This window comes from Myotis daubentonii, chromosome 3 (assembly GCF_963259705.1).
Source record: "Myotis daubentonii chromosome 3, mMyoDau2.1, whole genome shotgun sequence".
NCBI classification, from domain to species: domain Eukaryota; kingdom Metazoa; phylum Chordata; class Mammalia; order Chiroptera; family Vespertilionidae; genus Myotis; species Myotis daubentonii.
In genome coordinates this window covers 46,141,509-46,155,300 of record NC_081842.1, presented here as the reverse complement: position 1 = coordinate 46,155,300, position 13,792 = coordinate 46,141,509, and the positions used below count along the sequence as shown (strand labels likewise).

The 13,792-nt window shown below is 44.7% G+C and overlaps 1 protein-coding gene across 1 annotated transcript in view; it reads right to left on the bottom strand.

Moving 5' to 3' along the window:
- Nucleotides 1-13,792, bottom strand: part of LOC132230218 (kininogen-1-like) — a 433,809-nt gene that overhangs the window by 81,178 nt on the left and 338,839 nt on the right. The gene's annotated exons all lie outside the window — the stretch shown is intronic.

The window sequence follows — 13,792 nt, the reverse complement described above, 5'->3', positions numbered from 1 at the left end:
CCAGGCCTCTAATAAATATATATTTCAGCTCTGCTACTGACTGGCTCAATGACCTTCAGCAAGTCATTTCTCTTGGCCTCAGTTTATCCAACTGTTCAATGAAAAATTAGAATGGATGGTAACACTGAGGTCCCCTCTGATTGTGGCCATATGTGGATTGAAAGAGCTTTATACTTAGAAACTGGAATCCTTGGAGGGCAGGAGGTAGGATGGAAGCCACTGGATGGAGGGCAGCTTCTAATGCAGCATTGTAGGCAGTGCGTGGAGTCAGGGTCTATCTCCTTGGAGACTGCTACATAGTTAAAAAGTGGAGAAGTGTCACTTTACTAGCTTTATACTGGACACAGTAAGTCAGACAGAAATTAAATCAGAACCACTGTCCTGGCTGATGTGGCTCAGTTGGTTGGGTGTCATCCCATGCACCAGGAGGTCTCCAGTTCTATTCCTGGTTAGGACACATGTCCAGGTTTGGGGCTCATTCCCCAGTAGGAGGTGTGTAGGAGGCAGCGAATCAATGTTTCTTTACCTTCCATGTTTCTCTCTCTCTCTCTCATTTCCCTTCCTCTCTCTGAAATCAATAAAAACATATTTTTTAAAAAAAAATCAGAGCCACTGAACACTAACACTGGAAAGGATTTAAGTTCTTTAAATTTTTTATCCTTCATGTCAGTATTCTTGCCTCTGAATTAAGGCAGTCAAAGCGCAGAGAAGTGAAGTGACTTAACCAGCCTCAGAAGTATGATGGGAGAGTCTCAGGTTGCAGCCATGGGCCATGGTGAGAATGAGGCTGAGGACATTTCCAGAAAGTGTGTGAAGCTAAGAACTTGTCCTGGAGCCAGCATTATTACCCAGCACCAGGAACAAATTCTCTAGCAGTATTTTGCACCTGTTGCTACAATAAACATAATGATGAAAAATAAGAACACAGAAAGTAAGAATCGCCAGAGTTGTGTGTGTGCATGTGTGTGTGCAACCAGCTGATGCAATCCCCATTGGCACAAATTAAGTTTAATTTAGATCATGAGCTTGCTATGAAGAGGCCAATGTAATGCATCCTTCTATATAGCAGAATGTTTTATCTAATAAAATAATATTTCTATCAAGACAAATAATCCTATGCTTTGCAACTTGCTCTCTATCAAATGAACTCTGATGCCTTGAAATGTACAATTTTGAGATTGCCAGTCTAGATAGATATCAATGGCCTCACCTTTACCAATTTAAAGCTCATGCTATGAATAATTTAAATTCATGAAATGGTTTAAAACTAAATTCCAACTAGAAAATAGAGTGGTAAAAAACAAAAACTAAAGAAAGGAAACCACATCTTTAATTTGTTGTTTGGCTCAATAGCAAATATTTTATAAAGCTTATTATTTTACTAGGGGCCCATTGCACAAAGAGATTCATGCATTAGGCCTTTCCTTCCCCTGGCTGCCAGCACCGGTTTTCCTCCAGCACCCGGGACCCAGGCCTTCACTCCAGCCAGAGCCTTCAGTCTTCGTGGCTCCGGATGGAGTCTTCAGTCTTTGCTCTGCCACTTTGCCCCTACGAATGCAAATTAACTGCCGTCTTTGTTTGGTTAGTTTGCATACTGTGATGATTGGCAGGTGAGCATAGCAGAGGGACGGTTAATTTACATGTTTGTCTAATATTAGTAAGATTACTGTTTATCAAAATGTTTTAAACACTTTAACATTGCCACTCTTGAAATAATGCACTAATGAAAAGTGATTCTCAATAGGTGCAATTCTAAAACCATAAGGGAGAGAAACCAAGATGGCGGCATAGGTAAACACTGGAAATTGCTGCCTCCCACAACCACTTCAAAAATACAACTAAAAGACAAAACGGACATCATCCAGAACCACAGGAAGTCTGGCTGAGTGGAAATTCTACAACTAGAAGGAAAGAGCAAAGCACACTGAGACTCAGAGGAGGTGCAGAAGTAAAGTGCAGAGGTACGGAGGCGCACGTGGAAAGGGCTGGCAACTGAGGACACGGTTGTCTTTTTCATTTGGGAGGGAGACTCAAGCTCCCGACGGCTCTGAACTCCAGTTGCGGGCAAGTCTCTGGGGACCCAGACTCATACGGGGAGAAACTGGACTGTCTGGCAGCGGGCAGAACTCGAGGGTGGCTTTCTCTGAGGGGTGCTTGCAGTGATTACCAGAACACCGAGATATGGGGCCTCTTAGGGTAGGACTGAGGATCAGCCATAGCTGCTTGCTCCGCCCTGTTGATTCCCTGAGACCTCGCCCCACCCAAGTTGTGCACAGAGGCTTTTGTATATGAAAGGGCTGGCCCTTTGCAATCTGAAAATTATCTAACAAACTGCAGCTGGGTCAGAGAGACCCAGAACTTCCAAAAGAAGGCCCAAGGCCCCGTAGCAGCTTGAATTGCTTCACAGCTGGGCCTCAACTAGGCACCTCCAAACCCCAAAAAAGAAGAGGAATCTGCAGATCTCTCCATATCTCCTGCTGGGTAGCCTCAGGCAGAGGCTAAATTAGCACCTCCTTAGAGATCCAAGAGCCAGTGTACCCAGTGGTCAGAGTGGGACCATCCAGATTACAACTCCTCAGATCCATAAGGGACACACTCAGGGGGCAGACTCAGTGAGCACCAAAGCCCCACAGAAGCAAGCCTTGCCCCAGAAGGGTGTTTCACAGAAGTTCTCCCACTGCGGACACAGCTGATTCTCACAGCCAATTGGCCTGGAGGTCAACTCCTCCCAGTGATACCTACAACAATCAAGGCTTAACTACAACAAGACTGTGCACAAAGCCCACAAAGGGGTGCACCAAGAGTGTCCACCTCAGGTAATTGGGGAGGCTGAGCCACTGGGCCCTATAGGACACTTAGCACAGAAAGCCACCCTATCAACACAGGGAAGCATAAAAAATGCAGAGACAAAGAAACAGGTCACAAGTGACAGAAATGGAGGAAAGCAAACTACAGGATATAGAGTTCAAAACCACACTTCTAAGGTTTTTCAAGAATTTTCTAAAAACCGCAGATAAATTTAGTGAGACCCTCAATAAATCTAGTGAGACCATCTAGGATACTAAAAAGGACCAACTAGAAATTAAGCATACACTGACTGAGATAAAGAATATTATACAGAGTTCCAACAGCAGACTAGAGGATCTCAAGAATCAATTCAAATATTTGAAATACGAAGAAGCAAAAAACACCCAACCAGAAAAGCAAAATGAAAAAAGAATCCAAAAATATGAAGGTAGTGTAAGGAGCCTCTGGGACAACTTCAAGCATACGAACATCCGAATTATGGGGGTGCCAGAAGAAGAGAGAGAGCAAGATATTGAAAACCTATTTGAAGAAATAATGACAGAAAACTTCCCCTACCTGGTGAAAGAAATAGACTTACAAGTCCAGGAAGTGCAGAGAACCCCAAACAAAAGGAATTCAAAGAGGACCACACGAAGACACATCATAATTAAAATGCCAAGAGCAAAAGACAAAGAGAGAATCTTAAAAGCAGCAAGAGAAAAACAATCAGTTACCTACAAGGGAATACCCATACGACTGTCAGCTGATTTCTCAACAGAAACTTTGCAGGCCAGAAGGGAATGGCAAGAAATATTCAAAGTGATGAATAGCAAGAACCTACAACCAAGATTACTTTACCCAGCAAAGCTATCATTTAGAATTGAAGGTCAGATAAAGAGCTTCACAGATAAGAAAAAGCTAAAGGAGTTCATCACCACCAAACCAGTATTATATGAAATGCTGAAAGGTATTCTTTAAGAAGAGGAAGAAGAAGAAAAAGGTAAAGATACAAATTATGAACAACAAATACACATCTATCAACAAGTGAATCTAAAAATCAAGTGAATAAATAATCTGATGAACAGAATAAACTGGTGAATATAATAGAATCAGGGGCATAGAAAGGGAGTGGACTGACTATTCTCAGGGGTAAAGGGGTGCAGGAAGGGACTGGACAAAATCGTACACCTATGGATGAAGACAGTGATGGGGGGATAAGGGCAGAGGGTGGGGTGGGAACCGGGTGGAGGGGAGCTATAGGGGGAAAAAGAGGAACAACTGTAATAATCTGAACAGTAAAGATTCAATTAAAAAATAAATAAAAAATAAAACCATAAGGGACATTTTGGAAGGGAGGGGAGTATGTTTGGGAGCTGGGTCAATGACTAGAAGTTTCTACTGGCACTCAGTGCCCAGAGAACCAAAAACCTAAATTTGCCTAACAATTCCACAACAGAGGATTTTCCTTCTCAACATGTCCCACCCTTGCTGAGCCTGAGCAGTCAGCTCTACATGATCGACTAGTTTAGGGATCAAAGAGCCCAGGTAGTAGTTTCACCTTCCACTTTAATTGAACCATTGTTTTGTTCCCTGGTGGAAACATTCCTCCCTTGGGAACCAAGACCTCTAAACCAGCAGAGTTCAAAGTTGTGGGGATAGGAAGCAAAGAATAAAACAAAATTTTTTTTTAAATTACTAATGTATTTTAGCAGTAATTTTGAGAGAGTTTTTCTACCTCTTCATTCCTGGAGCTGGGAAAAGCAGCACCAAATCTTGGTTGCTAATTCATAGCATATGCTTATCCTGGATAACATTAACCCAACCCTGCAAAGTGCCATCACCTAGATGGCTCTATACCACAGTCTTCCAAAGGCCATGTTGTTGTTCAACCAGGCCAGATGCTTAAGGGTAACAGGAGATACGGTGAGACAAAGCAGTTCCATGAGCATGAGCTCATTGCCAGATTTAATTTGCTTTAAAATGAGCTCCTGGCCTTAGCTGGTTTGGCTCAGTGGATAGAGTGTCAGCCTGTGGACTGAAGGGTCCCAGGTTCGATTCCAGTCAAGGGCACTTGCCCGGGTTGCAGGCTCAATCCCCAGTAGGGAACGTGCAGGAGGCAGATCAAGGATTCTCTCTCATCATTGATGTTTCTACCTCTCTCTCCCTCTCCCTTCCTCTCTGAAATCAATAAAAATATATTAAAACTAGAGGCCTGGTACACGAATTCATGCATGGGTGGAGTCCCTGGGCCTGCCTGGTGATCGGGACCCACTGGGGAGGCTAGCCAGCCAGGAGGAGGGACTTCAGGAGGTTGGCCAGCCACAGGAAGTTGGCTGTGGGATCACACTGACCACCTAGGCTCCTGCATTGAGCGTCTTCCCCTGGTGGTCAGTGCTCGTAGTTCGGTCATTCACTCATTTGGTCACTTAGTCTTTTATATATATAGGTGAGCTCCTGGTCAGAAGCAATGCTCCGCAGAATATTACAATGGTAAATAGGGTATTTTCTAAGTGCACTGCTGAGTGTCCATCCAAATGTCTTTAGCAGAAATCAACACTAAACCCTTGATAGGAATGCAGATCAGTGGGGAGCAGAGCTTTGTTCTCACTGAAGTAGAAATTACTATGGATATAGGTTTGTCTTCCTCTCCACTATACTTCTGCCATTCATGAATTTTCAGGATGCCTTATTCACTATTATGGTATAGCTCCACTTGGGCCTCTCAACTTACCTGCTTAGGCTTCCTCACTGCATGGTGGTTGGTTTCAGTGTAACTTGCCAAGCATAGCTCTTACCCTTTCTTAACCCACCTAGCCAATGACTCTCTTTTCCCAGAACAGGACCTGGCATCCTACCTTTCTTTCTTCTTGCTGTTTCTTCCACTTGAAATGCCTTGTTTCCATCTTCACAGAGCACCATTTTACCCAACCTGATATGCTCACTCCCCTATTCTGGAATGGGGCAGGGAGTTCCTATGTTCTCTGTAGCAGCCCACATTTTCCATCCCATGCTTATAAGACTTGCTAGCATTTAGTGAGCACTTACTATACGCCAAGCAGGCACCTTGTTAAAGGTTCACATTTTATCTTCACACCAACCCTATAAGGCAGATCTTGTTTTTCTGCCTTTCATTGGTAATTCAAATAAGCCTTAAAATGATTCAACAACTTGGCAGGTGGTAAAGGAGGTATTTGAACCTGGACAGTATGATGACAGTGCCCACTGTCTTAACCACTGTGCCAGGTAACGGCAGGATTATCTGTCTTCTCCCAAGAAAAGGTGAACTCTCAGAGGTGAGGTTCCTCCTCTGGCTTACTCACTGACATGCTGAGTACAGTATCAAAGAAAGTTGGCATTGAATGAATGAGGTGCAATCCTGCCTACATTGAGAAGAGTCCCCCACTGTTCCTTGTGAGAATGTTCCCTCTCTCTGCTTGGCCGCTACAAACCCTTTCTGGGACCTCTAGTACACTTGCCACTTTATTTTGAGTATGAGTGACCTGTGATATGATAACAATTCTAATAGTTCACAAGCCTCTTAAGGGCAAGGCTGTGTCTTCCAGAACCACAAGGGCTCAGTGTTCTTGTCTGGGAACCCAGGCTGATTTATAGGAGGAGAGGAGGGATCTCTGAGCCCAAGAAACAGGGCTGAACTTCCTTCTTTCAGAAACCTCCACTCAGATAGGAAAACTACATCACATATTCTTGGTCCCCCTTAACCACACAACAGAAGCAAAGAAACACATCTGCAAACTTTCTCTCCACATGCTAAGTGACCTACCACTTAGAGATTGTCAAGGGCTTGATTATCTCACTCCCACTCTGAAACATGAGGCAGTAATGTATCCCTTGGGTAATAGTACCCGTGGGCATTTTATAGATTACTAAGTAACTCATCAAGTGGAGGGGACATTTGCTAACACGTTAGAGTCCATCACTGTTACTCCTGGGCTATTCCTACTGACTGTCTCAGTGTCACACCTGCTGTGCACAGGTTCAGACACCCCAGTCCTAGGAGAGGTGAAGACTGGATTCTGGAATAAGTCTGTCTGCATTCAAATCTTGGGTTCACCTCTTCCTGGCTGTGTGACAATGGACTTGATGATGTAATCTCCCTAAGTCTCAATTTCCTATCTATAAAGTGAACAAAATAAATGAGATAATATATGTAGAGTACTTAAAATAGTATTTGGTACATAGTAAATGTTGAGTATATCTAGTCATTATTATATCATCTCTGGGCTGGAATGGACTTTAAAGTTCATCTAGAATCTAGATTCTAGATCAACTGCCAATCCCAAAGAAAGAACATTCTCTCTACCCTTGTCCACATTTCCAACTTTTTCTTGAATATCTCCTCCTACAGTCAACTCACTACTTCATAACCTGCCTGATTTTGACAAACACTGTCTTTCATCAAACTGTTTCAATGAATTGAGTCATCTATTTTCCTGTTTCATTCCTACAGTGATCCTGGGTTTGTCTTCTGGACCCATGTTAACTTAGTGTTATACCACCCACATTCCTACCCCATTTTATAACACCCTTCAGATACTTAAAGGCAGCAGCTATTACAGTCTTCGGAGCTTTCCCAGCCCTCATCTCAAGGCACAAGCCTCCGAAATGGCCTGTGACTAAACTTTAATTAAATACAGAATGGTGAAGTCATGAGGTCTCCAGGGAACACCTGCACACCTGCAGGTCCCTACCATCTTCGAGGTATTAACACATGAAAACATCTCCAGGATAAGATCCCTCGGACTTCTGTCCCACTCCATGTGATTCACTCTATACTTTATCCCGAGTCTTTAAAAGACATTTACTTTGGGAAACCAGGACTTCTTTAATCACAATGCTCTGGGGCTTGAAGACCTGAACAGACTTTAAAGTACTTCCAAATGTCTCCCTCTGTCTATATTCTTGTTGCCCTGTCCCCTCATCTCTACATATCAAAACTGGCCTTCATCTTATGCCCAGTTCAAAGATGCCTCCCCAAGGAGCCTTCTTAGATTCTCTGCTGAGGATATCTCCCCTGCTTGATATTTAACTTGTTCCTTTATTATTTGGGTCATTATCTCTTCATACTTTGTATGAAGGCCACACCCATGTCTGATTTCCCTTTATCTCATTCATCACTATGGCTGCAGGATAGAGAGGACTGTGTGGGAGAAGATAGAACGCCCATATTGTGTACATCTCCTGACATTATGCCAGATCTCCACCCTGATTTCCTCCTGTCTGCAGATGGGTTCATTCCTTAGCTGGGAATACTAGGAGTGCTGATGTCTCACTGGGAATTTCCCTTCACAGCCAAATTGGAACAACTCTGACAGGCTATCTCTATGAAGAACCCCCCATAGTATCAGCTGAGTCTTAGTTGCAACTACATTGCATGACAGTTTCTTGTCTGGCCAATTCTACTGTCTTCACCTCCCTGCAGGTGCAATCCTTCAGAGTGCTTTTCAGTAAATTCTGCATGCAACTCTCCAGCTCAGAACCGGTTTCCAGGAAACTCACTCTAAAAGGCCTCTTTAAACGACACAGGACATCACTGCTGCCACACACCTGGTGCATCTTGCCTTCCTTAACAATCTTCAACAAGTGAACATGGAACCAAGGGAATGGGATGTAACACATGAAGTCAAAGGGAAGGAGCTGCAAGGAAGAGAAACTTCCCCAGAAGCCCCAGGGCCTGAGGGGACCTGGGACTTTCGACCCTAACACACCCTCCATGACACAGGATAGAGAATGAGGGGAAGATTTAAAGATGTCAACCATGTCATCCTTAGTAGGGACTATAAACTGAAAGGGACAAAGGGAAAATAGAAAAAGTAAGATGAAGAGGAAGGAAAAAAGGGGAGGGAGGGCACCTAGAGGGGAGGAAAGAGGAGAGAAAGTGTGTGGAACAGTGAAAGACTCAAGAGAGACAAGGGAGCCACAGAAAGAAAGAAACAGCTGGAGTCAAAAGAAGGGAAAAAGGTTCTTAAAGCATGATTTTCATTCCTATAGTGCCCTCTTTAAGTTTGTACTTCCTTTACACCTTTGGAGTAGTCCTGTGCTTTTCTGTGGCTTGTTTTTATAGACTGCATTTGGATTGGGTTTTTATTTTAACTTGCCTTGATTTGGTGTGGTTTGTGTTTGTTTTCCTATTTGCTCAAATTTGAAAGAAGATGCTCAATATTTTCCAACAGATGGTGGCATGGGTTCCTCTCATTCAGATGGTTCCCAGAACCAGGTGGTTGTCCTGTGGACACGAAGCAGGAATAGCTCACCCAGACTGGGAAGCAACCCTTCACTTCTCCCATTGCCCATTTGTGTAACTATGAAGAGGAGATAAGATTGGACCACCTTATGTCCATTCATTACACAGAGCCACAACAAAAAGAAGCAAAATCCAAAAAGTCATTGAAAAATAATTTATATTTTATTGGCATCTTTCAGAGAACTGCTAGATGGGGAATTACATTATATAACACAAAACAAAGTGTCCGAAATTTAACTTTTCATCAATCCATTTCTCACCTACCAAAGCAACTATCCCTCTAAAATCTTTTTCTTTCTCCCAAACCACATAGAAACCCATTCCTTGCTGGCTCTCCTGAGTTCCTGAGTACCCCTGTCACACACACACACACACACACACACACACACACCCCACACACAACTGTTGACTTCCTAGTTCTCCATTACTTCTATGGATACAACAAGGCTTATTCAGGGAAGGAGGAGCAGGACAGCATTGTTTCAGAAACACAAGTCCCTGAGTGCCCCTCCCCAGCCTCCTTCCCTGCCTGGCTATTTTTACATCTTGTGCCAGGAAGAAACTAACACAGACTCTCTCCCACCCAGGGAATTGCTGTGTCCAGTGGATATGGTGACTTAGAGATGGGGGAGGGGGTTGGCATGGCCTGGAGAGGGAGAAAGGAGGGAGGGGAATGTCAAATCTGCTTTCCATCATCACTAGCTTTGTCATTCTGTTTCAAAGTAAAAAGTTTATTTTAAGCCTCCCCACATCTCACTTGGTAGGACATTTCCCAGATGCTGACAAATGGTTCATCACCATCTTTATTTCCCCGGTGCTATGGTAATTGTGCCCTTGGTGTGGTTTTGCACATTTTGGTGGGAAGTGGGTCTGTAAGTTCCCCAAGCTACTGCAAATAGAACCTCTCTGGGGAAAAAAATCCTGAATTCAGGCCCAGGATTTGGAGATCAACTAAACAGAGATTACAAAACATCACCCCCAGGGAATGGGTTTCCAGTCAGCCGTCAAGCCACCAGGGACCAAACCCAGAAAAGGCCTTTCCTAGGAGAGAATCCTGTGCAGGGTAACTGCGGATACTCCTTGGGCTTTGACCAGGGGCAGCCTGACCTCAGTTTCTTTTCAGATGACAGCCACACTTGAAAAATTTCTGTTTAGCCAATACCTTGGCTATTCATAGAGTCAGGCTTTATTTTCTTTTGCTATGTTGTTGTTGTTTTTCTTTTTTAGAAATTTTGCCAATGATTCATATAGTTTCATTCCAGAAGACCTGGATTTGAACATTAGGATGTAGTGGACATCTGGTATGACTCAGCCTTGTCTTATAATTAGAAAGAGACATACCTACATTGTATGTGGATGGGCTTCAGCTAGTACATATATATTTATTCATACATAACTGACTTCACACTGACAGCCGAGTTAAATCTTAAACTAGTACTAACTGTAACGCATTAGGTGTTCACAATGTGAAGGCTTGATGCTGTAGTCCACACAGATCCAACTCTACATGTGCTATGTTCCAGATGAATCTTACAGGAGCCAAACAAGTAATTAGAGGAAATTTATTCACTTGCTTTTCCAAGAGAAGAAGAAGTTTCAAAGTCTCAAGCTGCAGCAACGTTTCTCATATTCCAGTGTCTCCCCTCTGCTTTCTACTCTGTGCCCTCTGGCTCCTCCCATTTGCTACCTCCATCTCTCCACCAGGTTGCCCACCTCCAGCCTCCGTGGCCTTCTCCTTAGGTCATTTTTCTCTGTTTTATAGTGAGAGGGATGGGGAAGCATGGGGGAGAGTCGGGGAAGGGTGACCTGGCATTACTGTGTTCACTTTGGCTAGCTGGGGTGAGAAGAAAGTATGTGGATAATTCCTGATTAATAAATTTTTACAACAGAGTCTTATGCATATAAATGATAAAGGTACAGTCATACATTTATTTTATTTGATGTCTCATAAAGCATTATCCTAATAATAAAATAAAATAAATGTATGCCCCAACTTTCTTTAAAAATAGTGTTAAGTAGCTTTCAAAATGTGTAAAATATAACAATATGTGCTATACTTTAAAACAGCCAAAAACATGTAATGAAATCATATAGCATTTCCATTCAATACAGCAAATCTCATGTTTAAAAATATATTGTCTAACATACACTGGCAACAATATAAATGGTGTACACAAAAAGCTGTTTGTTGCAATGCCATTTGTAGTAATCAAAGACTGAAAACAATCTAAATGCTGATCAGTAGGGTGCTAGAGGAATAAAATATGGAACATCCTCCCAGGGGAGAACTGTGTTGCTGAACAAAGGTATGGGGTCATCTCTGTAAGCTGTTATAGAGTAATTGCCAGAGTATACTCTTAACTTAAAAAGGAGAAAAAAACTGAAGAGCAGACGTGTATATATAGCTTGCTACCTTTTATCTAAGCATGGGAGATAAATATTTACATATCCTATCTAATAAAAGACAAAAATGGTAATTGGCGTATGACGATACCCTTTTCTTTGGCTAATCAGGGCTATATGGAAATTAACTGCCAACTAAGATTGGCAGTTAACTGCCAACTAAGATTGGCAGTTAACAGCCAACAAGATGGCGGTTAATTTGCATATGTAGGCACAATGCAGGGAGGCGAAAGGGAAAGCAGGAAGAAGCCCCCTGCCACTGACAGTGATCGGAAACCCAGGGGGCAGCTAAGAGCTGGGGGGCAGCTAAGAGCTGGAGAATCAGGTGCCTTTGCCGCCCTGGCCAGTGATAGCAGGAAGTAGGGGTGGAGCCAGCGATGGGAGCTGGGCACGGTCGAAGCTGGCAGTCCCGGGAGCTAGGGGTCCCTTGCCTGGGCCTAAAGCAGAGCCCACGATCGCGGGGCCGCTGCAGCTGCGGGTCCCCACTGCCCGGGCCGGACGCCTAGGCCAGAGGCGTTAGGCTGGGCAGGGGCAGAGCCTGCAACCGCGGGGAGCTGGGGGTCCCCTGCCCAGGCCTGACACCTCTGCCGGAGGCCTCAGGCCTGGTCAAGGGGCCGATCCGGTGATTGGTGATTGGAGGGTGATGAGGGTCAACTCCTCTGGCCGAGGCATCAGGCCTGAGCGGGGGGATGAGCCGGGGATTGGGGGGATATGATGGTCCCCTTGCCCAGGCCTGAAGCCTGGGTCAGAGGCGTCAGGCTTGGGCGGGGGGTGGAGCGAGCGATCAGAGGGAGATGGGGGTCCCCTGCCCAGGCATGATTCCTGGGCCAGAGGCCTCAGGCCTGGGCGGGGGCCAGAGCCAGTGATCAGGGGGAGATAGGGGTCCCCTGTCCAAGCCTGACACCTCTGGTGGAGGCGTCAGGCCTGGAAAAGGGGCTGATCAGGCGATCGGAGGGTGATGGGGGTCTATGCCTCTGGCCGAGGCATCAGGCCTGGGCTGGGGGCAGAACCAGCAATCGGAGGGGTCTGGGGGTCCCCTGCCTAGGCCTGATGCCTGGGCCAGAGGCATCAGGCCTGGGCTGGGGGCAGAACCAGTGATGGGGGGAAATGAGGGTCCCCTGCCCAGGCCTGATGCCTCTGTCAGAGGCGTCAGGCCTGGGCAAGGGGCCGATCCTGCGATTGGAGGGTGATGGGGGTCAACGCCTGAGGGCTCCCAGTATGTGAGAGGGGTCAGGCTGGGCTGAGGGACACTCCCCCCCACACACACACACCCAGTGCACGAATTTCGTGCACCGGGCCCCTAGTCTATAATAATAAAAGACTAGGTGGCATCTCACCCTCATGTCATCACAAGATGGCCGCCCCATGTTGTCACAAGGTGACCACCACAAGATGGCCACCCCCATGTCATCACAAGATGGCCACCCCCATGTCATCACAAGATGGCCACCACAAGTGGCCATCCCATGTTGTCACAAGATGGCTGCCCCATGTTGTCACAAGATGGCCACCACAAGATGGCCAGCAGGGGAGGGCAGTTGAGGATGAGACTAGGCAGGCAGGGGAGGGCAGTTGGGGGCAATTGGGCCTGCAGGGGAGGGCAGTTTGGGGCAATCAAGCCAGCAGGGGAGGGCTGTTGGAGGCAATCGGGCCAGCAGGGGAGCAGTTATGTGTCAATCGGGCCAGCAGGGGAGTGTTTAGGGGATAAGCAGGGGGTTTTCAAATTGACTATGAAAGCATATTTGAGATAACATGTCTTTGATTCGACTATGGAATGAGTTAGATGAGTCTTGAGGAATTAAGAATTTTGTTAGGTGTAATAATGTCATTGTGGATTTTTAAGTACTTATCCAAAATTTTAGAGATGCACACTAAAGTAAATAAGGGTAAAATGGCATGGTATTTAGGACTTGCTTCAAAATTCTCCAGCCATTAACAACATAAAAGGAATGAATGATGCAAATATAGCAAAATCTTGATAATTTAAGTCTGGGGGATAGATATACTAGTACAGAAGCTTGCTGTATTATTTTCTTTACTTATAAATAGGTTTGGAAATTTCATGCAAAAAAAAATTTTTTTTAATCAGTAAAAATAAACAAAAGGTTAAAAAAAAAAGAGTAGAACTGTAAATAATGAATCCAGGACTAAAGTTTGGGCACAAATGAATTTCATGTATTTTTATACAGGTGTTATAGGGCTGGCCACAAAACTGGCTCCATGTTTGTAGCCACCAATGTGAAAAAGTAGATGGGATTATTGAGAAGGTTCTTGGGGACTGTACAGCAAAAACAAGCAAGATATTCAGGTAGAGCACCCTTTCTGATGCTGATTCCTAAG